The sequence below is a fragment of the Peromyscus maniculatus genome, chromosome 5 (assembly GCF_049852395.1).
Source record: "Peromyscus maniculatus bairdii isolate BWxNUB_F1_BW_parent chromosome 5, HU_Pman_BW_mat_3.1, whole genome shotgun sequence".
NCBI lineage: Eukaryota > Metazoa > Chordata > Mammalia > Rodentia > Cricetidae > Peromyscus > Peromyscus maniculatus.
This window is the reverse complement of record NC_134856.1, coordinates 42,169,295-42,193,166: the sequence shown is the minus strand read 5'-3', so window position 1 is coordinate 42,193,166 and position 23,872 is coordinate 42,169,295. Positions and strand designations below refer to the sequence as shown.

The window sequence follows — 23,872 nt, the reverse complement described above, 5'->3', positions numbered from 1 at the left end:
AGGTCCTAGTAGTCTCTCCATCTCCCTCTCTGTCTCTCTCCTCCTCTCCCTCCCATACCTAGTACACAGAACAGCTCCCTTTTGTGTAAAGGTACGACAAGTACACTACCCCTCAGGAGTCCCCCCCCACTCCCTTCTTTCGACACTAGGGGCCGAGTCGAGCCTGGAGCACACCAGGCCAAGTGCTCTAGCATGCAGCCATCTCTGGCGCCCCTGTTTCTACTGTTCTGAGACAGGGTCTTTTGAAGTTGCCTAGGCTGGCCTTTGAACCTATTTTGTAGCGGGTCTTGAACTCATGATCCTCCTACCTCAGCCTTCTGAGTAGTGGGATGACTGACCTGCACCACCAGGCCTGGCTAGTTTAGAGCGGTTTTTAAAAGGATGTTATTTGGTTCCCTGACATTAAATGCTATAAAACAGCCTGTGGACATTTTTCATGGCGCATTTCAGTAGAGTAAAGGACCTGAAGGAGTTGAAGTTGGTTGTAGGAATCCAGGTGGGATCTATTTTTCATTCCTGGTTTCTTCTGACATTCGGTCTCATACTTTCTTCTTTAACTAGTGAAGATGAAGGAGACCTTCCCACAAGCATTTCGCAAGTCTCTAGCAGTGGGATTCTGCTTTCCACAGAATATTTCTGTTCTTTATGTTGTGTCACCTTTACGCTCGCCTGAGAAATGAGGCATGTTGAGAAGGCAGGTTTACCACTTGACAGGACAAAGTGGTGTTGTGTGTTCACTGAACATGCTCCTCTCTCCATGCTTGCATAAACCGCATCCATTGCTCTAACATCATACTGCCTGTCTGCATGCAATTTTGCATGTTAAGGCAAGGACTCTTAACATTACCTCAGAATAAAGAAGCTTAGGGGAAAATGATTGCTTGCTCTTAAAAATAGATAAAATATACATACATATTGAGACTACAATCAGCTATTCCTGAATAAGCAGAGACAATTCATTCTGAGAAATTTTTAATGCACATGTTTCTTTACAGAAATCTCCTCTATTCCCAATTGGATTACTTCTTGAGTGTCTTTGTCCTCAAAGAGTACGCTTTCTCTATGCTGAACATTTTGAATAAATGTCTGCTATGAGTAGTTAAATTTGGGGGATATAACTTACTTTATCATTAACATGAGTGTACCCTTTCTACGTGCCCTTTATCAAGCTACACACAAAAGAAGAAAGGATCTTTTTCATAAAATGCATACATGTATGGAAAGCTAGATCATCTTCCATGACATGGTGTAGACAAGCTACTGCATACATATGCAATGCAGGTGCATTTTTTGTAGTGAGTGCATGCCTGCATTATGTCCTCACATTCCTTCATCCCACTGTCATCTGGCCACACCTGCATCCATGTGCAACTCCATTTCTATCAAGTTCCGTCCACCTAGCGCTGCAGAGCCTGGGTGCTAATATTGTATCTTTTCCTGCGGTAACTGTGACCAGCTATTTACACCCTAACAATTCTGGCACAGAGCTGATTTAGCATTTTTATTGGAATGTGAAAGCTCTTAAAAGAAGAAAAAAAATCTAATCAGGCAGAAGAGATAGAAAACTTGCTGAATTTTCTCTCCCCCTGCCCCGGGACCCCCCTGAATCCTATCAAAAGCACATCTTCCATTCATTGCTTCCCAGTGTCATTATGACAAGCGGCTACAAATCAATAGCAGAGGGAGAGGCAGGACCAACCCGCACTCACCCAGTGATAAAGATTCACTCTCAGCCCCGATTTGCTAATAGCCCATAATAGCAGCCATTGGCGCCCTGCATTAAATCATACATTTCACTCTGCGTTTATTATGGGATTTTTAAAACTCCTCACCAAATTGGATTTTCTCGATGGTCTCTAATTTCCACATTTATCATTTAAAATTAAACTCCGCTGTGGAGAGGGGGGTAGAGAAAGAGAAGGTAGAGAGTGGCCAGACAGTAGTATATTTTTCCTTTCACCCCCTCCCCTTTATGAAAACCCATAAATAACACCAGGTATCAAAGCCATAGCAGCTGTGGTAATGCTTGTTTCTAATATCGAAAAATTCTAGAAATCAGCTTGGAATGGTTCATATATGCTGGGCTATGAAAGAAAATGGTAGTTCCAGATGATGAGACATATATACATATAGAGAAGGTTTCAAACAAAAGAATACTGGTTTAAAAAATCCTCAGTAATGTCACAATGCAGGCGAATTACAAAAAAAAAAAAAATAAAAAAGCAATCAGAAAGAAATTTGTGCCATTCTGCAAATACGTGAGAGTTTGTAAAAATTATATTTATCTTTTTCTAAAAATCAGTGGCAGAGGAAAAGTAAAACATTCTTCTTGGCTTCTAGTTCTGAATCAGCTTGTTTTACCTTCTATATTTTCCATTTTAAAATTATCATAAAATTTCATAGAGCCCCTTGGTTGCTGTAGCAGAAACGTAAATAAGTTCGTGCCGCCTCCCCCCGACCAACACACACACACACACACACACACACACACACACACACACACACACACCTCCCCAGATACCCAGTAAAAAGAGTATCAGCCCCTACAACCTTAAACCACAACACACGTAGCTTTTTGATATAAAACATTGTAATCTTTGTGTATAAAAGTGAAAATTAAACTGCATGTCTACAGCCTAATAATAAAAGGTACATCTTTTCAAGGTTGCCAAGTGTGGCCAAGTGATAACCACTATACAGCCGGACCTGAAGATGTCAGTGTGCAGAGATGCTGGGAGAGGCTAGATCTAAGTGAGGCAGCAAGTAATCCCTTCACTGCACTTCCTCGGCCATAAAATCTGCCTACAGAATTATATTTAAGAGACACAGGAATTAACTTATAGATCATTAAGAGCTAAAAAAAAGAGAGAGAGAGAAAGAAAAGTAAAAGAAAAAGAAACAAAAACAAAAAACCCAGCCACTCCATAAAAGTGCTGTAATTAATCTTCAGAGACTATCTTTTGCTTTTGGAGTTCTGCTTAAAAGATTTATTTTCATTTTATGTACATTTTGCCAGCGTGTATGTCTGTGTACCCTGTGTGTGCCTGGTGCCCATGGAGTTCAGAAAAGGCATCGGAGCCCCTGCAACTGGAGTTACAGACAGTTGTGAGCCACCAAGTGGGTGCTGGGAATCAAACCCGGGTCCTCTGGAAGGGCAGCCAGTGCTCTTAACCACTGAGCCATCTCTCCAGCCTCATTATCATTGACAAATTTATCTAAAATGCTCTTAGTAATCCTTTAAAAGTACCCACCATCAAGTGCTTCAATTCTTCCCTTCTCTCTCCCTTTTAAAGGTTAAAAAGTGTTTTCTTCTGGCCCCTTTCCCTTTTCTCTTCCACTCCTCATAATCAATAACCTCCATTTTAATAAAGTTTTTATTCAAATGACACACTGAAGAGTGAATCAATAAAAAGGTATGCTATCAATTTTTACTAGGTACAGACATTTACATAGCAAGCATCCATAAGACCCAGTGTTTGTCAGTGTCCCAGAATCCTCCTGTGCTCCTTTTCAGTCACTTCCAACTCTCTTAAGGATGGCTCTCTAGCTTGCTACTTTAACATCATAGATTAATTCTGCCTACCTTTGATCTTCATAGAAATGGGATAATCCAATATGCACATTTTCTGTCTATCTTCTTTTATTCAAAGTTATGTAAGACTAATGCATGTTGATGTATGTAGTTATAGTTTACTCATTCTCACATACCCAGAGCAAGGATCAACAAACTATGGCCAAAGGGTCAAACCTGGTCCCTTGCTTTTATATGGCTTGTGAGTTGAATAAGATATTTCTGTTTTAAAGTTGTTTTTTTTTTTTTTACAATCAAAATAATAACATTTTACTACCTGTGAAAATTATAAAAATTTCAAAATTTGGGTGGTTGTAAATAAAAATGGGAGGGGCTGGGGTGGCCAGCACTGTCAGGCTGTTCTCTCAGTACTGTCCTGGCTGATTGCATGCTATAACAATAGGAACCGAGCAGCCGGGACACAAAGTCAGATCACCAAGACTTTACCATCTGGTCACTGCCAGAAAAAGTTTGGACTCATGCCTTAAAGTGTTCCATTGTGTGACTACTGTACACAATCTATTTACCCATCTACTGTTAAAAGACATTTGGACTGTTAAAAGAAATGGGGCATAAACATTCTAGAATGTGTATTTTGTAAATACAAACATCATGAGTAGCAGAACTGCTAGGCATGGGTTACATATGTTCTACTCTGTATTTACTGCCCGTTTTCTCCAAGTGCAGTTTAACCAATTTACAATGTGCACACCATCAGCTGCTGTTTTCTTGTCAGCCCTTGGTATTTTCATTAGTCTAGATATTTTAATTTGCATGTCCTTATGTTTAATAAGAGCAGACATCTTCCTCCATGTTGTCTGGCTTAAGCAAAGCTTGTGCATGCTGTCACAGAAAGTGTCTGGGAGCTCATATGTGCATCTGTCTGCTTGTGTCCGGAAGATGCTGTTTCCTTGAAGTCATTCACCACCTTTGGCTCTTACGGTCTTTCTGCCCCCTCTTCCACATAGATCTCTTGAGTCTTGAGGGGAGGGATGTGATATAGATATCCATTTAGGGCTTAGCATTCCAAAGTCTCTTATTCTTTGCGTGTTGACTAGTTCTGGGATTCTGCTTTAATTATCATCTACCACAAGAAGAAGCTTCTCTGATAAGGGTTGAGCATTACACTGATCTACTCATACAAAGTCCAATTCCTACCCACAGCTAAGAAGCTATTTGAAACTATAGCTGCTGGGAGAGGAAAAATTGGGTTTCTTCTGTGGGATGACTGGGTATATCAAAAACACTCCAAGGCAGGCCCCATGCTCAAGCATTGTCAGCCAACACAAATTGGACTCCATGTTTGTTTTGGGGTATGGGAGTGGATTGCCTTTAAGAGGGAAAAAGGACATGAAATTGGGTGATAGGGAGGTGGTGGGGGATCTGGGAGAAGGAAAATAATATGATCAAAATATATTGCATGAAATTCTCAACAAATAAATAAAACAATGTTTTTTTTTTTTTTCAAGAGCAGATGGTACTGCCATTTAGGTAACCTTTTTATGGAGGTCTATTTGAGTCTTTCACCAATTTCTCTAATGGGCTATCTAGCTTATTGACTCATATCAGTTATCTATGTTGTATGGATACAAACATATTGTTATATTATCTGCTATAAATGTCTCCAGGACTATGATGTGCTGTTTTACTCTAAGGGAGTCTTTCCATGAACAGAATTTCTTGATTTTAGTCTGGTTCTGTGTATCCATATTTTCTTAATACACTATTTGTGCTTCTTTTTTTTGGGGGGGGGAGATATGGCATACCCCAAAGGCATCAAGGTTAGTCATGCATTTAAATTGTTCATGTACATTAATAGGTAATTTATGAATAATGGCAATACTTATGCTTTTGGTTGGCTTACTATGGTTAAAACCTAAAGTACCATGTTGAACAGAAGTAATGTCAATGGGTCTAATCTTTTTATGTTGTAATTTCTAAAACTTAAAATACAGTCACATCATTTCCCCTTTCTTCCTCCTTCCCCTGACCCCTGCCATTCTACCCTCCCAGCTCCTTCTCAAATTCATGGCTTTTTTATTTCAATTATTATTTTTATTATTTTTTCAATTGTGTATATACAACATGCTGAATTCATTTGGTGTCATTGATATGTATATGATATTGGGATGACCATGTGGTATTGGATAACCAATTAGCAGGCTCATCCCCAGGGAAGACTATTCTCCCTAATCTCCCTTGCTTTCAATTCTGCTACACATTTTTACAGATATCCTTAATCAGGTTAAGGAAATTCCTTTCCATTCCTGGTTTTTATTATGAATTAGTATTTAAGTTTATTGAAGATTTGAAAAAAAATCTAGCAAGATGATCATGTAATTCCTGTCTCTCCTTTAGCTGACATGGTGCATTATATTGACTGGGAAATGTTAAACCACTTAGGCATTTCTAGACGATCACACTCAATCATCATTTGCAATAATTTCTATATACTAATAGATTCAATTTACTGATATTTTGTTTTGGATTTTAAAAATACAATGATTATAATAAAGTCTAGTTTATAGTTTCCTGTTCTTACAGCATCCTTGTTTGATTTTACCATCTTCTTTATACTTCTAGAAATCCTAGTGGGATGCTAAGCTCCTTCTGAAAAACAGCCATAGTGTTATAATAGTGGAGCAGAGTGCTGGGAGACTGGCATTTCTTATGTTCTACCTTCCAGAAGTTTCATGATTCACTATTTCCTAGTGTGCACTTCTCCACACAATCTTTTGAACATTCTTCTGAATTTTATAAGTTTAATTTCACTTCTTAGGACCCTGAATTCAACAGTCTAAAGTAAGGGCTTTTGTTAGGCACAGCATATTAGGTGCTTGCCATCTGCAAGAACAGGTATTATTGAAAATGACAAGAGAAGTCGAAGGTGTATTCTCTGCTCTGGATGGATTTATAAGTAGATAAGAACTCCCTTTTAAAATTATAAATCATCTTTGGATTCATCTTTAATTAAATTCTTTCATTCAAGTTCATGAGGCTTTAAAAAATGACTTCTATTATAATGTGGAAAACAAGTTAACGAGGGAAAAGTTGAAAATAAAGCAGAAAAAAAGTACAAAATAATTCACAGTCCCACACACAAAGACAACCGTTGCTAGCATTTAAATTTGTTGCAGATAACCTTCAAAGTGTTACATTCTCATATTTTCTTTAAATATCTCCATAGTTGATATTATTAATTTCACCTGTGTACAACTTTATACTTTTATCTAGGCTTTTCCAAAAACTTTTTAAAAAGACAAATTTCTTAACAGCTTCTAAAAGTTTTTATCTTTAAAACTATATAGTAATTAGGAAATTTATTTGAATGTGTGAAATGAAAATTCATTTTTTTTCTCGGTGAATCTGATATGGATCCCAACTTGGAAAGTTAATGTTACACGCTTCCTAGGTCACTATCTTGCCGCACCTCCTTTAAGCAGCCCTCATCTCTGAGATGGGTGCTGGGCAGTCAGTAAGGTGGCTCAGTGGGTAAAGACACTTGTAGAACAAGCCCAAGGACCTGTGTTCCACCACACGATCCACATTTATGTTGAAGGAGAGACCTGTCTGCTCCACGAAGTTGCTCTCTGATCATCACACGCGGGCATGGTGTGCAAATGACCTCCAATAACAATAGACACTGACATTCCAAAAGACTGATGCAAAAATTTTTCTCTTTTCCATAGGACATTGAAACACTTTCAAATTTTCTGTAGGACATTGAAACATGGGATTGTTATGTTAAGAGCTGGTTTAGCACAGCGATGAGAGCCACGTGCTACGGCTCTGCACTGAATCTGAGAGCAGCCACAAGTACTCACGAGGTATAGAAACTTGCTCAGCTGATTTCAATTTTCTATGCCTCAGTTGCTTATCTATAAAGCGGAGAGACTAATAATGACCTCTTGTAGTTTCAAGGACTAAGAAAGCTGGAAAAACAAAGTCCTTTTGGGTCTATAGCCAGTACTCAGGAAGCATCGGCTTTGATAGGCAGGCTGGAATGCTGCTTTTTTTCAAACACACTGAAGTACAGCTAGCTATACTTCCAGTTTTCTGAGGAAAAGTCTCCTCTATGCGGCTTGCCTCAGAACCCTGGAGCTGGTGTCTTTGGTTTAGTTTCCTGCTTCATGCTTACTGTCTGTCATATGCTCTGTACCTCGTTCCCAAAACAATGCACAAGTTCCCAGATTTAAGTTTTGTTGGTGAGAACTGACTTTTATTCTAGGCCTCTAACTAAGCTAGCTCCATTATAGCTGTGCAGATAAAAGCTGGATGGAAGGAATAAAATCAGGGGTCATGTTAAACTGGCAGCATTGTGAGGATTCTCCACTTTTTCTTTAGCTAATCTAGAATTCAGAGTACAGGCCATATCTGTTCAATTAAGGGGTCAACTAAACAACTGACACTCAATAAATGTTTATCATTTGCAGTTATGCAATGAAATATAGAAGATATTAAAATGAACTAAAAAAATAAGCCAGGGACAAGAAATAACTTTAATAAAAATTTAAAATACAAATCCTAAACACTTCTTTTTGAGGTTGTGATACTTTGTCATCACAAGAGACTGGAAAGATCAGAATGAACTGTTTAAAGTCTTAAAATCGAAGCCTGGAGGCTTTCTTTAATCCGTACACAAGACCTTTTAACATTGTTGCAATTATAATTTACGTAAGAAACTATTTATTTCTTTACAAAACTGCAAGGTTGTTTGCAAAACATCAATTCTGTGAAACATTCAGATATGGTTAAGGTTATGGATTTTCTCAAGATGCATGTGTGAAAAAAGACACTAAAACAGGACAAGGAGCTTTAATTACAAGCTGAGGCCTTGTAGTGTGAGTGCCAGTCTTAACCATCACTCTTATGTGGATTCCACCCAGTGTCCTCACACTTTTTAAAAACTGTTTAAGAATCTGAAGCATCCTGTGGTTATTGATTTTTGTAACCACACACTCTGCCACTAATGTCCATCACTTGTGTTTCTCCTGATGACTGCTTCGTGGGGGGAATGAAAGTTGGAAAATGTGACACAATAATTCCAAATGGGATGACTCACTGTAAATACTGAGGAGGAAAAGAAGTATTTTAAACCACAAGCAGAAATATCTTCCTTCCAAATGGAACTGATCTGCAAAACCCAGTTCAAGTCAGCAAACTGGCAAAGAATTACTAAGGTAGCCACTTTGCCGACACTGGTACATCCGCAGGTCAGTTTTCTCTGAACAACAAAACAATCTGAAGTTCATTTTGATGCCTGATTTTACTCAAATTTGATTTTACCTGGGAACAATCATTTCTAACCATGCCTAAATGCTCAAACGTGGCTATTAATTCTTCTATATTTCTGAGGCAATCTCAGACATCTTTTGTAAGTCGTTTTCTCCCCAAGTCAACAACCCACCAACAGTTCTATCATTTACCTCTAGAGCAATTCATGTAACTTATTTCTATTGCAATTCTGTTTTTGCACTTCATCACTGGCTTTCTGGACTTAATATACTTGCATACTTTAAAGGTGCACATACTCCTATCAGCCTCCTTACACCCTTCCCAGAACCACCTGTGGTGTAAGGGGGAGGGGGGGAAGAGTAGAAGTAAAAAAGTCAAACTGCCTGGACTTGAACCTAGTTCTCAGATAAATGCCTGATTGGCCTTGGGCAGTTTACTACACGTTTCTTCATTAGTTAAATGGGAGATAAGATTGTACTGAAGCAAACACATGAACATCATAAAAACACCATATAATGAATTAGTCCATAGCTGCTTTTTTCTTGATGGTCTCTAGATTCTAAAGAAGGAATGGCTAATTGGCATGTTCTCTTCTGTGTAGTCAAAGTGATTCTTTTAAAACAAAAGTAAAATTAAGGTTCTCTTCTGATCAAACTCTTTCAGAGGCTTCCTGTCTCATTCAAAGTCAGAGTCCATACGTGGCCCTCGCTGGTTTAAAACCTCTTCACTCCTCCCCTTTGTTCTCTTTCTCTGCTATTTCTCCCCTCCTCTGCACGACTCGGTGATTGGTTTTCTTGCCCCTAGAATGTGTTAAACATGCCTCTCTTTGGGGGTCCATTAATAGCTGCTTTCTTCCCGAATAGAAAAGCCTTACCATTAGCAAACTTACTCTGTCCATCCACTATAAAAGAGCAAATCTGTTCAAACCTAGGCTTTCTTGGAGCCGTTTACCTTATCTGTCTCTACAGTACTTATCTCATCTGATAAATTTATCTTCAGGTGGTAAAATGACCTCTAAGGGTTTAATTAAGTATGATAATTGCTGACTGAAGATCTTCCCTATTGGTTGATTCTGTTGGCACAGAAAGCCATGGTAATTTTAAAGATCTACCAGATTGACTTCTAAGAAGTAAGACCTTACAGTTACAATGTAATCTTTGTGGGAAATCCTTCCTGATCTCATGCTCTGTAGCAGGAATCTTAAAAGGTCTTATTAATTAAATCAAAGTTGAGCCAGGTATTGGGGTGAACACTGGAAGTTCAGAGAGAGAGAGAACAAGCCACAGCTAACCTCACCTGGCCAACTTCTCAGCTGATCTTGTTTCCTCAGACTGGAAGCCTCTGTGTCCTCATATCCGAATGGCTCTCAGCTGAACTGTGCTGCTCAAAACCTAAAAGCTTAACCAGCCAAATGCTTAACCAGCCAAATGCTTCTAGTTTCTGGTCCTCACACCTTATATACCTTTCTGCTTTCTACCATCACTCCCTAGGATTAAAGGCGTGAGTCACCATACTTGGCTGTATCCTTGAGCAGATGGATTTCTGCCTCTGGAATGCTAGGATTAAAGGCGTGTGCTACCACTGCCTATCCTAAGTATCTAGTGGCTTTTCTGTTCTCTGACCCCAGATAAGTTTATTAGGGTACACATTATTTTGGGGAACACAATACCACCACAATGCTCACTTGTTCCTGAAATGGAAAATGCACCCTGGACTTGATGTCTACCATTCCCATGAGTGCTCTGAAAGCTTTGAAGTTTTCATTTCATCACACTGTAATGTTCTGGAATAATTTTTCATGTTCAACAGTATATCTTAGAGTTTTATTCCTAATGATATGTACAGGTATAGCTCATTATTTTAACTGTTCTATGTGTTTTATTGAGTGAATATCCTCAAATTTATTCACCCATTTTCTTATCACTGGACAGTTAGACTTCTTCAGCTTTCCATAATTATTTATAATGTAACAACAAATATTAACTTTTTACTTTTTGTGTACATATATTAGAGTTTATAAAACATACCTGAATATTTTCAACTCTCCTAAGTATTATCAAACTGAATAGCTAGAAAAGTAATTACTACAACTATCATAGTAATAGTAACTATTTATGGTATCACCTGTAGATTTTGAGATTAGGTTATGTTCTTATGTCTGTGTTAATGAATATTTTCCATTTAATTTTGCATTAAGCTGATGAGAGTGAAATAGCAGCTGCAATAAATACTTATTTAAGTGTGTGTGTGTGTGTGTGTGTGTGTGTGTGTGTGTGTATGTATGTATGCATGGACATATGCTATGGTGTGCATGTAGATGTCAGAGAAAAACTTGCACGAGTCGGTTCCCTTCTACACTGTGAGCACTGAGGATCAAACTCGGGTGGTCAGGCTTGGTGGCAAGTGCCCTTATCCACGGAGCAGTCCAAGCATTAAAGCTGCACAGTACTGGACTCTCATGGCAGTGGTTAAGGGTGATTTGGGGGAAAGTGCTGCCTTCATGATGTTGGGTCTTCTTGTTAACCCAGGTTTTTTGTCCACTTATTCAGAGTTTTTTCCAACTTTCATTAAGGTTCATCATTTACTCTGTAAAGATTATGTATTTCCTCCTATTGATTTATTCCTCTGCATCTATGGTCTTTATGTCATAAACGGAATTTTTCAAACCTTCATTTTCTTCCATGGCAATAACTGACAGACAATCGATTTAGAGTGCTAATTATGTGCATTAGAAAAGAAGTCTTGAGTCAGTTATCTAAGTTCTTCTTCAGGAACTTTGAAAGAGAGAGCAAAATAAATCTTAAGCAAGCAGAACAAAAGAAATAATAGAGGTGAGCAGAATTGGTTGAAGTTGAAAACAGTAAAACAGTTGATAAGAATCAATTAATGAAGAGCTGGTTTGTTTTCTATGTGGACATAGTGCCTCCTTACATTGCCTAAGCTGACCTTGAACTTGTGACCCTTCTACCTCAACCTCCTCAGCAGGTGGGACTGCAGGTCCACACCAACACTCTAGCAAAGAACTTATTTCTTTTTTTAAACATAATAAAATTGACACATCTCTAGCAATTAGTAGTATTGATAATAAAACAGAAATATTGCTTTATCCACAAATCAATCAAAAGGACAATGGGAGAGAGCTACAAATAACTCTACAAATGCAAGTCTGATGACTTAGATAAAATGGACCAATTCTTACTGACAAAAACCTGAAGTATCATAACTCATCCAGTATGAAACAGGTCATTTGAATAGCTCTGGAAGTATTAAAATAAATGCATCTGTAATTGAAAATTACCACAGAAGTAATCACCAGGCCAGACTGTTTTATTAAAGAATTTTATCCAAAATTTAAATGAGAGTTATACCAAGTCTCCATTATTTCAGAATATAGAAGAGGAAAAGTTTCTCGGTTAACTCTATGAATCTGGAGGCATGTTGACATTAAACTCAATAAAAAAAAATAGAAGGAAAGAAAGGAAGAAAACAAAATAAATGAGGGAAGAAAATTACAGATCAGTATTCTTTTTAAAAGAAGAGGCCAAATAAATAACAAACAATTAGTAAATACAAGTCAACAGCATAGAGAAAGAACACATACACAGAGAACAAAGTTAGACTTACTGCAGGGATGTAAAGCTTATTAAACAGAAAATTGATCTGTATTTTCCATATTATTAACAAGTTGATCTTATGATCTTATCAACTGATGCAAAGAAAGCATCAGAAAAGTTCAATAAGCACTCATGATAAAGTCCTCACAGGAACAAAGGAAAGCTTTCTCAATTTGATAGAGTACCTACTAAAACTCTGCTAATACTACGCTTAACTATTGCAGGCTAATATAATATATTATATATATAATTTATATTTATATATGTAATTATTATAATATAATAATAATGTTTTCCTTCTAAGATCTGAACATGGCAGTTGAGGAAAAAATGGCTTTTCAGTAAATGATGCTGGACAAATTAGACATCCAAACGCAAAAATGAAGAACCTAAGTGCCATACCTTATATAAAAAATTAATTAATAACAAGTTATAAACAGTGCTAAATGTAAAACTATTTTTTAATTTAGAAAAAAGTTTTGAGGAAAATCTTCCAGATGTAGGGCTAAGCAAAGAGTCCTAGGCTTGATACTAAAAATATGATCTATGAAAAGAAACAAATGTTGTCCTAGGTCGTTTCGTAATTAAAACCTTTTGCTTTGAAAATAACTAGGCCAAGAGCATGAGAAAGGGGAAGCTGGGAAGACAGAATTTCTGACAAAGAACTGCTGTTTAAACTTCACAAATGATAGCCCAACAGTGGAACAACGTACCGTTCAGCTGAACAGAACCAGCAGACACAGGTATCTCATCCCAGAAGACACGCAGTGAGCAGACACACAGAGGCTGGCTGGCAGGACGTACTCCCCACAGAAGTAACACTGTCCCTCCCCGGCACTGCTTCTGTGTAAACTCCGTACTGCAATTAAAAAAAAATCTTCTGTCTTAAGACTTCTTTTTTTGTTTGTTTTTATTTTTGACTGGTCAGCCATCATGGCCCTCTTTTTTTTTTTTTGTCTCCCCAACTTGATGTATGAAGGCTTCGGTCTCCCTGGGAGTGGGTTGAGGTGTTGAGGCTGCCAGGGTTTGCCTGTACACTGACTTGAGAGACCAGCCTAATAAAAGTGCACACCTTACAAACAAACAACAACAACAAAAGATGGCTGGCATCCTCATTCAGAGCTCCCATGGAAATGCAAGTTAAAACCATAGAAAGACATCACTAAACACCTCTCACAATGTCTAAAATGAAAAAATCGACATCAACTCCTACTTGGGATACACAAGAACTGGACTGACACAAGTGTCCTTACAAGAGACATACGGAGACATTAGCTGTAAGGGACAGTGGCCAAGACTAGAGTGATGTGGCTATAAGATGGTTGAAGCAAAGAATGGCTGTCCATTTCAGCCCCACTTTCCAGCGTGAGCCTCTCACATTCACACTGTGGGCCTTTGAGGACAGTGAGAATACAATTCTCTTGTAAAGTCAGATTTGTGGTAATCTGCTTTGAGATCCACAGGAAATATATTTATTCACAAACAGCTAAATGTAACACCAAGATATTCTTCAAGGGCAAATGCTTGATCTTTTGCAGTCATAGCATGGAATGCTATCCAACAACCCAACAGAAATAACTGTTGATGTACACAAAAACTGGATGGCTCCCCAGGACACACAAAGGCCAGATGCATAATGTGAGCACATTCGGTTCCAGTGTTTGTCCACAGAGATGGGGCAGAGGCAAGGGAATCCTGGTAGGTCTTCAGCTAGCTACATTAGTGTTTCTAGCAGAACAACAAAGACACCCTGTCTCAAACAAAATGGAAGGCAAACACTGAAGCTAACTAAGGTGGTCCTCTAACCCTACTTGTGTCAGGGCACGTTCCCACATTTACATGCACACACACACACACCCAAGAATCCTTGGTGATGCACTTGTTCAGTATGCAACTTGACTATTTCAATGTCAATACCCAGTTGTGATGTGATTTGTAGTAGTTTTCCAGGATGTTAGAATTGGGGGAAATTGGATAAAAATGAACAGAGAAATCTCTTCATGTTGTTCCTTACTATTGTCTGTAAATCTACATCTAGCTCAAAAAAAAAAAATGAAGTGATCACCTAGGGGCACTAAAACCTAGAAATGAAAGAGTAACAAAAATCAAGGTAGAAGGAATCTGTAGCAATTTCAATAGAGCAATCACCCCGAAACAAAACTCAGTCAATTTTAAATTGGTTGTAGCTCTCTGAATGAAGTGTTTCATCTCATCTCTTACAGGTGTATCATCTTTTTAGCATCTGCCTCTCCTCCACTGTTTTTCTTTAATTGACTGCAATATTAAAAACAAATCTGCCAGCATGCTGCCTGTTGTGACAATCTACCCTCACTAACCACTGCAGACTCAGTTCTATAACTGATGTCATGACCATTCTCTCCCTTCTCAGTAATATGGTTAACATGCACTTTCATGATGCGTTAGAAAACTTTTAGCTTTCAGGGCATTTTCAAACACCATGACACCACACTCACTCATGTAACACTTATTCTCTATCTGGTCTCAGCCAGTGACCACCGGTGTCTTTGTACTTCCTGTCTAATTGCTGGTTTCTATGATACCACTAATTCACAGATTACTTGCTATCTTATATTTGGAGCCCAAGGTACCTTAGTAAATGCTTTGATTCCTTCAGTACTCACATATTTGTAATTTTTCATAATATAAATTCCAACCATTAACTTTAAATCTGGTTTGCAATCTCTATCAACAAGGTACCATGAAAATTCAGGCATTCCAGCATAAAGACCAGATGCCATCACATTGACTTGTTAACCAACTATGTCAACCATCTGGCACTAATCATTCCGAGGATATTTGTCAATTCTCTGTTCCTGGATATTTGTTTGCAATTACTAATTCCTACAACAACATACCTAACTCTCCCACATCTCTGCACACATACATGAGCATTTCCTTAGTGAAATGGCAGAAAATGGATTTACTGTAGGGTATGAACAATTTGCCTTCATTATGTGGCACCAAAATTATTTCTCAGTCTCTTACTATATTTTTACTGTTTATACTTGGGATGGCTAATATTGTCAACTTGACAGGATCTAGAATCGCCAAAGACACAAGGCTCTGGGCATGTGTGTGAAAGATTTTCTAGGTTAGGCTAATTAGAGTGGAAAGACCCACCCTGATGTTGATGGCACCATTCCCTGGGCTGGTGTCCTGGACTGAATGAGAAGGTGAGCCCGAGCACCTCTGCTCCTTCCTCCTGGCTGCAGACACAATGGCAGTGGCCACCTCTAGCTCCTGCTGCCACAGATGCCCTGCCATGATTGACAGCACCCTTTGCAAGTGTGAGCCGAAATAAACCCTTTGCTTTTATCAGTTATTTTGTTTTTGTTTTTTGTTTTATTTGCTTTGTTTTGTTTTTGTTATAGCAATAAGACAAGTAACAAAAACAACACTGTCTTTCAATGAAAAGAAATTTCTTTAAAATTTATAGGCACAAAATAGAATTGTAGTTCTATTTGTGTTTTTGGTGTTTGTTTGTTTGTTTTGAGACAAGCTCTTGTTATGTAGTCCTGGTTAGCTTGGTTTTCTAATTATTCTTGAATACATATGAAAAACTTTTATTTTTCTAGGCAATTGTCCCAGCTGAGGTTTTCAATTTATTGGCATAAAGTAATTATGTCCACTGAGGATGCTTTTTAGCTCAACAATTAGATTCATGTAACTATTACAGGCATATGTAGCATAAAGGTTAGGACACATAGCTACAGAGCATGTCAACATAGCAATAGCAGGCATTTCTCTTGAGTAGGAGTAGTCATCCAATGGTGGTTATCTGATCATAACTGCTGAGGAGCTAACCTCAGATGAGAGGGAACAAAATCACCAGTGGGCTGGTGCAGAATTCACTGATATACTTTGGAAGAACTCTGCAGTCATAGTTTCTGGTCACTGCTCTTCAGAAGTTTAAAGCTAGAATTTCTATCAGGTTATAGTCTTATTTCTAGTCTTCTAACCTGATGCAATTTACTCACAAAATGTCACTACTGACCTAGCAATGGTGCTTGATACACATAATTCACATTCAGACAACAGGCTCCGGGGATAACTGAGCTAGGTAAATGATATTCTCTTACATTTTAAACTCATTAATCATAGGTAGCTTCCTTCTCCTTCATCATTACTAATTATTTGTGCATTTCTTCCTAGAGTTTTGCTTCATGTTTCTCTATTGCTTTAATGATTTAAAGAATAACCTACTTTGAGTTTTTAATTCAACAGTCTTTATATTTTATTTACTTTTTCTTTAGGTTTTTTTTTTTCAAACATTTAGCTATAGAGTTTCCTCTAAGTACCACAACAGCTTCTTCAGCTTATAAAATTTGAAATTATACTTTAATTTTGTTCTAGTCTAAGTATTTTTCAAATTCTATTATAATTTTCTTTCTTTCTTTCTTTTTTTTTTTTTTTTTTTGTTTTTCGAGACAGGGTTTCTCTGTGTAGCTTTGTGCCTTTCCTGGGACTCACTTGGTAGCCCAGGCTGGCCTCGAACTCACAGAGATCCGCCTGGCTCTGCCTCCCGAGTGCTGGGATTAAAGGCGTGTGCCACCACCGCCCGGCTTTCTTTCTTTTTTATTAGGAAATTTTGTATTCTTTTACATACCAACCACAGCCCCCTCTCTTCCCTCCTCTCACCGCCCCCCTTCCCCTCCAACCTATCCCCTACTCCCTCCTCACTCCAACAAGGAAAGGCCTCCCATGGGGAGTTGTGAGTCTAAAAGAGTGTTTTGAAAATTCCCATGCCAAAGAATGTTTGGGGTCATCCTCTGATTCCTAATTTTGCTGTATTATGGTCAGAGGTTAGTATGAAAATGACCCTTTAAAAATATGTTGAGATCCTCTTTGGGTCCCTGGAATATACCATGTTCTCATAAATACCATAGATTTATTTGAAAATCACATCTATTAACTGTAGGATTAACTGTGCCACACCTATCTTCAAGGTCACATGTGCAAACCTTTTACTTTTCTATTAATCTGTATTCTTGAGCAGTTCTTTAGGTGAGAGTTTAAATTTCCTCATTAGGACCGCAGAATTGTCATTTTACTCTTAAAATGCTGTCAGTTTTTGCTGTATTCACTTTTGGCTTTGTTAACAAGAACATGCACATTATCTTGTGTGTAACTTTAAAAATTTTCATTTTATATTTTGTAGTCTTACTTACCTTTAATAAAGCTTTTGTCTTCAACAATATTGGGTTTAATATCAACATAGATAGTTTTGTTATTAGCATTTGCCTCAAACATTTTTCATTTCTAAATCTCTCTGCATCCTAATATCATAAGCATAGCTCTTATAAGTATAATTTAGATAATTTTCTTAAAACTAGTATTATATTTTTATCTGGGAAGATTAGAGCATTTTGCATGCATATATATGTAATAAACTATATAACATATACTTATATATGTTTGTGTATTTGTGTGGGTGCGTGTTCCTGTGTGGATGGGCAGCTGGGATTTTACTAACTGAACCACTTCCAAAGCTCATATTTACATTTCTGCCATTTTTTTGTAGTTGTTAATTTTATTTTACTCTCTTTTAGTACATTTTAAAATCATTTTTTTTGTCTTCTGTTAGTATGACAAAGTAGTTTTTAATTTAAAAAAGTTGCTTATATTAAATATTGTAGAATGTTGGGCAGTGGTGGCACACGCCTTTAATCCCAGCACTCAGGAGGCAAAGCCAGGTGGATCTCTGTTGAGTTCAAGGCCAGTCTGGGCTACAGAGTGAGATCCAGGAAAGGTGCAAAGCTACACAGAGAAACCCTGTCTCGAACACCCCCCAAAATAAATAAATAAATAAATTCATTCTTAATACAATTTTTATTGTTTCACTTCTATATTTTATAGAAAAGCCAAATTTTGGAAATATAGGAAATAAAGTTTATTTCTTGAGCTATCTTTGCTGTCCCTAGACACAGGAACAACAACACATTGCTCACAATACACTTTCTTTTCACATACTAACAAGCTTTCTTTTTGCTTAAAAATGTATTCATTTTATGGAATTTTCATACATGTATTCAGTGTATCTTTATCTTACCCATGTCTCATGCCCTCCCTCCAGCTCCCCATCCCTTCAACCTATTTCCCACTTCCCTCCAAAATTCACTGAGATATGCCAAATAAATTCCAAATAGTTTGGGATATTTCTCTCTCTCTCCTTATAGTTCTGTCCATTTTTCTTCATTTATAGCTTTTGTTATACACATTTAGAAATGTTTTATTTTTCTTTTTAGTTAAAACATATATATGTGGTTAGTGGTTTTAGCTTTCTTTCAGTCTATGTAAAATTTAGTTCACCAAATTTAAAACGATCATCTGCCACTATCCTTTCCTGAGCAATTCCAGTGAAATTTCTGAATATATACTATTTTATCACAAATTCCATAAAATTTGCCATAAACTCCACTGCAATTAAGACACAGACTGTCTCCTCATCACAAATTCCTTCTGTTATTAATCATTAATAGTCACTCTACCCTTTCTTTTTCTTCTCCTTCATCCTTGGCAATCACTAATGTTCACTGTACTTTTATCATTCTGACGCTGCTAACAGAGCCATACTTCATGTGGCCTCCTGCAGGTGGCTTTTCCTACCTCGGAATAATGCTCTTATTTCAGTATTTGAAGTACATTCTTCAGCTATTCTCCCGTACACAAATAAGTTTGTTATGACAATGTCTTTATAACAGCTTTACTCTTGAGTAGTAGGTTAGGCAGAACCATGCATCAACCAGGGACAAAGGAGGCTAAAGTTAAAGGTGATTTACTCTAAAACTTTAGATGTTTACAAACTCTTGGGGGAGGGGGTTGGGAAGATGCCTAGTGAGTGAAGAATGTGTCAACATAAGAATGAACACCTAGCCTGGTGGCACACGCCTTTAATCCCAGGGGTAGAGGCAGGCTTGTGAGTTCAAGGCCAGCCTGCTCTACAGAATGAGTTCCAAGACAGCCAGGGCTACATAGAAAGACTCTGTCTTGAAAAATAACAAAAAACAAACAAACAAAAAAAGAAAGAAAGAATGAATACCTGAGTTCAGATACCCAGCACTCACATATAAAGTTGGGCATGATGGAATATGTTTGTAACCCTTGGGGTGAGGTTGGAGGCAGAGGCAGACAGATTGGCCATCTAAATCAATTGGCTCTGGGTTTAATAAGAGGCTCTGTCTCAAAATACAAGGTCAAGAACAATTGTGGAACTAGATGCCAATATCTGGCTTCTACATGCATATATGCACATGTTCAAGGGGGTTCCTCTAACTTTTAACGTTTCAAAAGAATTTTTATACTTTCCTGTTTATATTCTCTTTCAGTTATCGTTATTAGAGGCTACTTCTGGTGTGCACTAGGGTCTGCTAATTCTTGCTCATTTTGGCTGTTTCCTTGACTAGTATCTGACTTGTAAGAAGTAAAGCCATGCTGAGTGGTACATTTTCTCAAGGAGTATAGTGTAGCCTGAGAGAAGGGCATACACTTTACAACGGTTTTCATCTTGGTTCTGTAGAGCTCATCAGGAGTACTAGTGCTCTGTAACTCCCTTCACCTTTTTTTTTTTTTTTTCCAGCAGATACACCAGATGAGAGCTCACATTTAAACCATGACTTTCTAAAAGAGCATGCCTATAACGGTTAGAAATTCTTAGGGGAAGCTGTCTCTTCCTATTTAGTCACAAAGCCCAGGCCGAGTGAGAGGAATCATCCCTTTTGCTGCTGCATGCTGGAGAGCTGACTAGAAATCCTAGTCCTCACACAAGGCTCCCAGGGTTCCTGCTGCATGCTGGAGAGCTGACTAGAAATCCTAGTCCTCACACAAGGCTCCCAGGGTTCCTGCTCAGTGCTTCTGCCTCAGCTGCAACTCTCCCAGTCATGGAGGCTCCAAATCTTGAGTCCCAGTCTTAGCTGGAGGTTCCATTTATATCCATGGGCCAGGACACCCCTCTACCTCCCTTCCCAAGATAGTTGATATCACTACCAGGCTTACCATTCTGTTTTTAAAAGCTTTCCCATTGTTTAAGTACTGAAATTTTTCCTTAGTTTTTCAGAAGCATGGATATTCACCCAAAACAAGAACATTTCATTTTGCTTGCATTTCTATATGTTGAGCAGTGGGAGACTTTTCAAGTTAATACTACATTCTCTATCCAAGAATTTTCTTACAAAACTTTTATTCTTCACATAGCCCCTAGCACACCTGTCAGAAAGAAATATATAATGGATGAGATGAGTGATTGATTGAATAAATTATACTTTTTTCCTTCATTTATTCATTTTCTCAAACTTTTATTTCACAGGTCATTCATTATAAATTTTGTGGAGTTCATATTTTATGTACTTCATTTAGATGAACATGATTTTCTCACATTGACTCCTATACTACACATGGCGATTCTGCATCCAGATCTTTCCCTTTGTCCCACATATACCTACTAAGCACCTTTTTTTTTTGCCATGAGATTCTTGCTACATCTTTTTATTGCCAAGGGCATCTCAAAGACCATATTTTGACTCATCTCCTCTTTTTTTTTTTTTTTTTTTTTTTTTTTTTTTTTTTTTTGGTTTTTTCGAGACAGGGTTTCTCTGTGTAGCTTTGCGCCTTTTCCTGGAGCTCACTTGGTAGCCCAGGCTGGCCTCGAACTCACAAAGATCCGCCTGGCTCAGCCTCCCGAGTGCTGGGATTAAAGGCGCGCGCCACCACGCCCGGCCTTGACTCATCTCCTCTTAAAACTCTTTTGTTCTTTTAGTAGTTCTACATGAAGTTCTACTAAATAAAGCAATGTGGAATGGCATCAACATAGAAAATTATTCCTACTCACTTGCTGTTGTTATAGTTTGTCTCATTTTTGATAGCCTGTTAACTTGAAGATTTACATAAGTATAGGAAAATACAGAAATGCTTCATGTATACCTTTTTATAATATTTCTACCATGTTCACATGCATTAGGAGTATCTATGTGTTTAGTGCAATATACATATAATCCAATTATGCAATAATTTTTTATACATATGTATCTAAAATTATAGTCATATAAATCTTCTCTCTTCTATTATCTTCCTTCAGCAAAATCCCTGAAAAACCTAGTATAATGTCAAGAGCCCAGTGGACATTTAATAAATATTCATTTGTGACAATCATGGTGATCTCACACAGGGCTTTTGAAGGTGATTTTCAGAAATCATCAGCTATTCTTTGCCATAGATTAAAAAAAAAAAAACCTTCCCCTAGAAATGATTGCCTTTCAGTCACAGAAGAAATGAAAATAAAGCAAAACCAAGAGGAAGTCTTTTCTCATTTTTAAACTAAAACTCTAATGTCATATAGTATTAGGTACCATGAACATTTTAGATAAACAGTACTGTGTGGAAACTCAATTTAGTGACACAAAATTATATGGAGACTCGTTAGTAAAATTATATATGCTTTTCCTGAACTTTTAGTGGTATGCACTGAAAAATTCATATTTGTACTTTTAAATACAGTAGCATCTAAGTACTTATCCACAACTGCAATTATGTCGATGGATAGTGTATGAACATTAGAACTGAAGACACAAGCCCTCCACAGTCAGCTGATTAGCAATGCTAATGAGCCTACCACACAGTCATATAATTAGAAAGAGTTTTACTCACAGTGATGTTGAGGTTATAGGGTTAGAACAGTTTCCATTTCAAAAGAAGAGATAATCCAGGTTACTATGATGGGGAAACGTAAATCATCTAATTTTAGCTGTTGAAAATATCAAGATTTATTTAAATAAAAACAACTTCTACCTTTCCTGGGGAAAATGAAGGTACATGAGATGAGTGCACTCTTTCTCAGGTAGGGGAAATTTTCCAAAGAGAAAGCAGACCCTCACCAGGCAGCACAGCGAAGGAGCCTTCTCCAGGCAAGACTGAATCAGTGCATCTAGGTCATCACCTCACTACTCACGCAGGAGACAATGCTTCTTGATTAGAAAATGGAAACCATCAAGATACTCACTCCTTCCCTAGAAATGGGAAGCTGCAGAGGCAGATGGGGGTGTGGGAGGGAGGAAGAGGGAAGGCAGTCAGGCTGTTATGCAGTGCATAAGAATCCATTTCCCTGTGTTCCTTCTTTGTATCCCTTCTCAGCACTAATGACCTACCAAACATCCTTGAGTTTAGTGGCTGGTAATTAGCTAGTTTCTTTACTTTCAATGGAGAACAGTAGTCAGCCACTCAATATTAGCAGGCAACACCACTATCTGATATTCTAGATGTAAATATACTTAATATTTAGGGATAATCTATTTGATTACTAAGAGGATTTATCACAACTGGAATACCTTTGTCTCATCGTGGCACTTTGTGATGGATAAAGATATGTTGTTACTCTGTTTCAGTGTAAGAATCTGGATCATTTTTTAAGTCTGGTGATTATATTTGAATCTTACATACATGCCTTGAAATGAAAAAGCATTTTCATAAATCCTTGCATTATGTAGGAAAATGTCAACTGCAGTTTTAAATAACATTCTTGGAGACAAAAGGAAGCCCAATACATCTGTATGTGCTCTTTAGAATGACAAGAGGAGCGTTCTCTCTCTCTCTCTCTCTCTCTCTCTCTCTCTCTCTCTCTCTCTCTCTCTCTCTCTCTCTCTCACACACACACACACACACACACACACACACACACACACAGACACACACACTGCCTTAGAGAGCTATTTCTATTTTCATTACATAGTTAAGTTAGGATTACCTAAGGAAAAAATTTTCAAAGGATTTATCATTTAACACTTCAATGGAGTTACTAATAGGAATTACAGTGAAGTAGGTCATGCCAAATCCACCCTCGAATTACTAGAGATCCTATATAAGTCAGCAAACATTTCAAACACAATAGGCACAAACCCCTCCTGATTATTACAAGTGTGTGTATCTCTAGTATACTGAGAATTGGGATACTAAAATTGAAAACCAGATTTCTAGTTAGTCTTACTAATAACACAATTAATCAGTTTTAAAATAAGTAGATAGCTCATATCATCAATGTTTAACATAAGCATATTAACAGTAAAATATTTTTTTAATTTATCTAGCCTACTATATAGAATCTGATTATGAAATAAAGGCTAAAAATCATGAATACAACAAAGAGGATTTCTTTCACTCACATGGAACATGAAAATATTTTCCTAAGTTGCAAATTGGAAAAATATTTATTTTACTCTTTGAAAAATGTCTTCTATGTCATTCATCTAAAGGATATTAGAGTATTAACACAATGACAAAGCAAAAGTTATTATTCAGGCCTTCCTCACTAGCCTGCACATCAGTGCCCTGAATTATTTTGTGGTGGGGAAACAAAGGTTCTGTTAACGCGCTATGTAATAAACAAGCATTCCCCAAAGGAAGAAAATATGTGACACTTTTTAAAAAATAGGTTTATGAACAAGCA

At 37.5% G+C, this 23,872-nt stretch overlaps 1 protein-coding gene across 9 annotated transcripts in view; it reads right to left on the bottom strand.

Annotated features, from left to right (window-relative positions):
* LOC143273316 (uncharacterized) overlaps nucleotides 1-23,872 on the bottom strand; it is a 192,989-nt gene that overhangs the window by 36,719 nt on the left and 132,398 nt on the right. For 2 of the 9 annotated variants that reach the window (XM_076572133.1, XM_076572140.1), the window contains exon 2: nucleotides 13,134-13,279. The exons of the other annotated variants lie outside the window; for them this stretch is intronic. The gene's annotated coding sequence lies outside the window, so the exon portion shown is untranslated. The remainder of the gene's footprint in view (nucleotides 1-13,133; nucleotides 13,280-23,872) is intronic. 9 annotated transcript variants of the gene reach the window in all.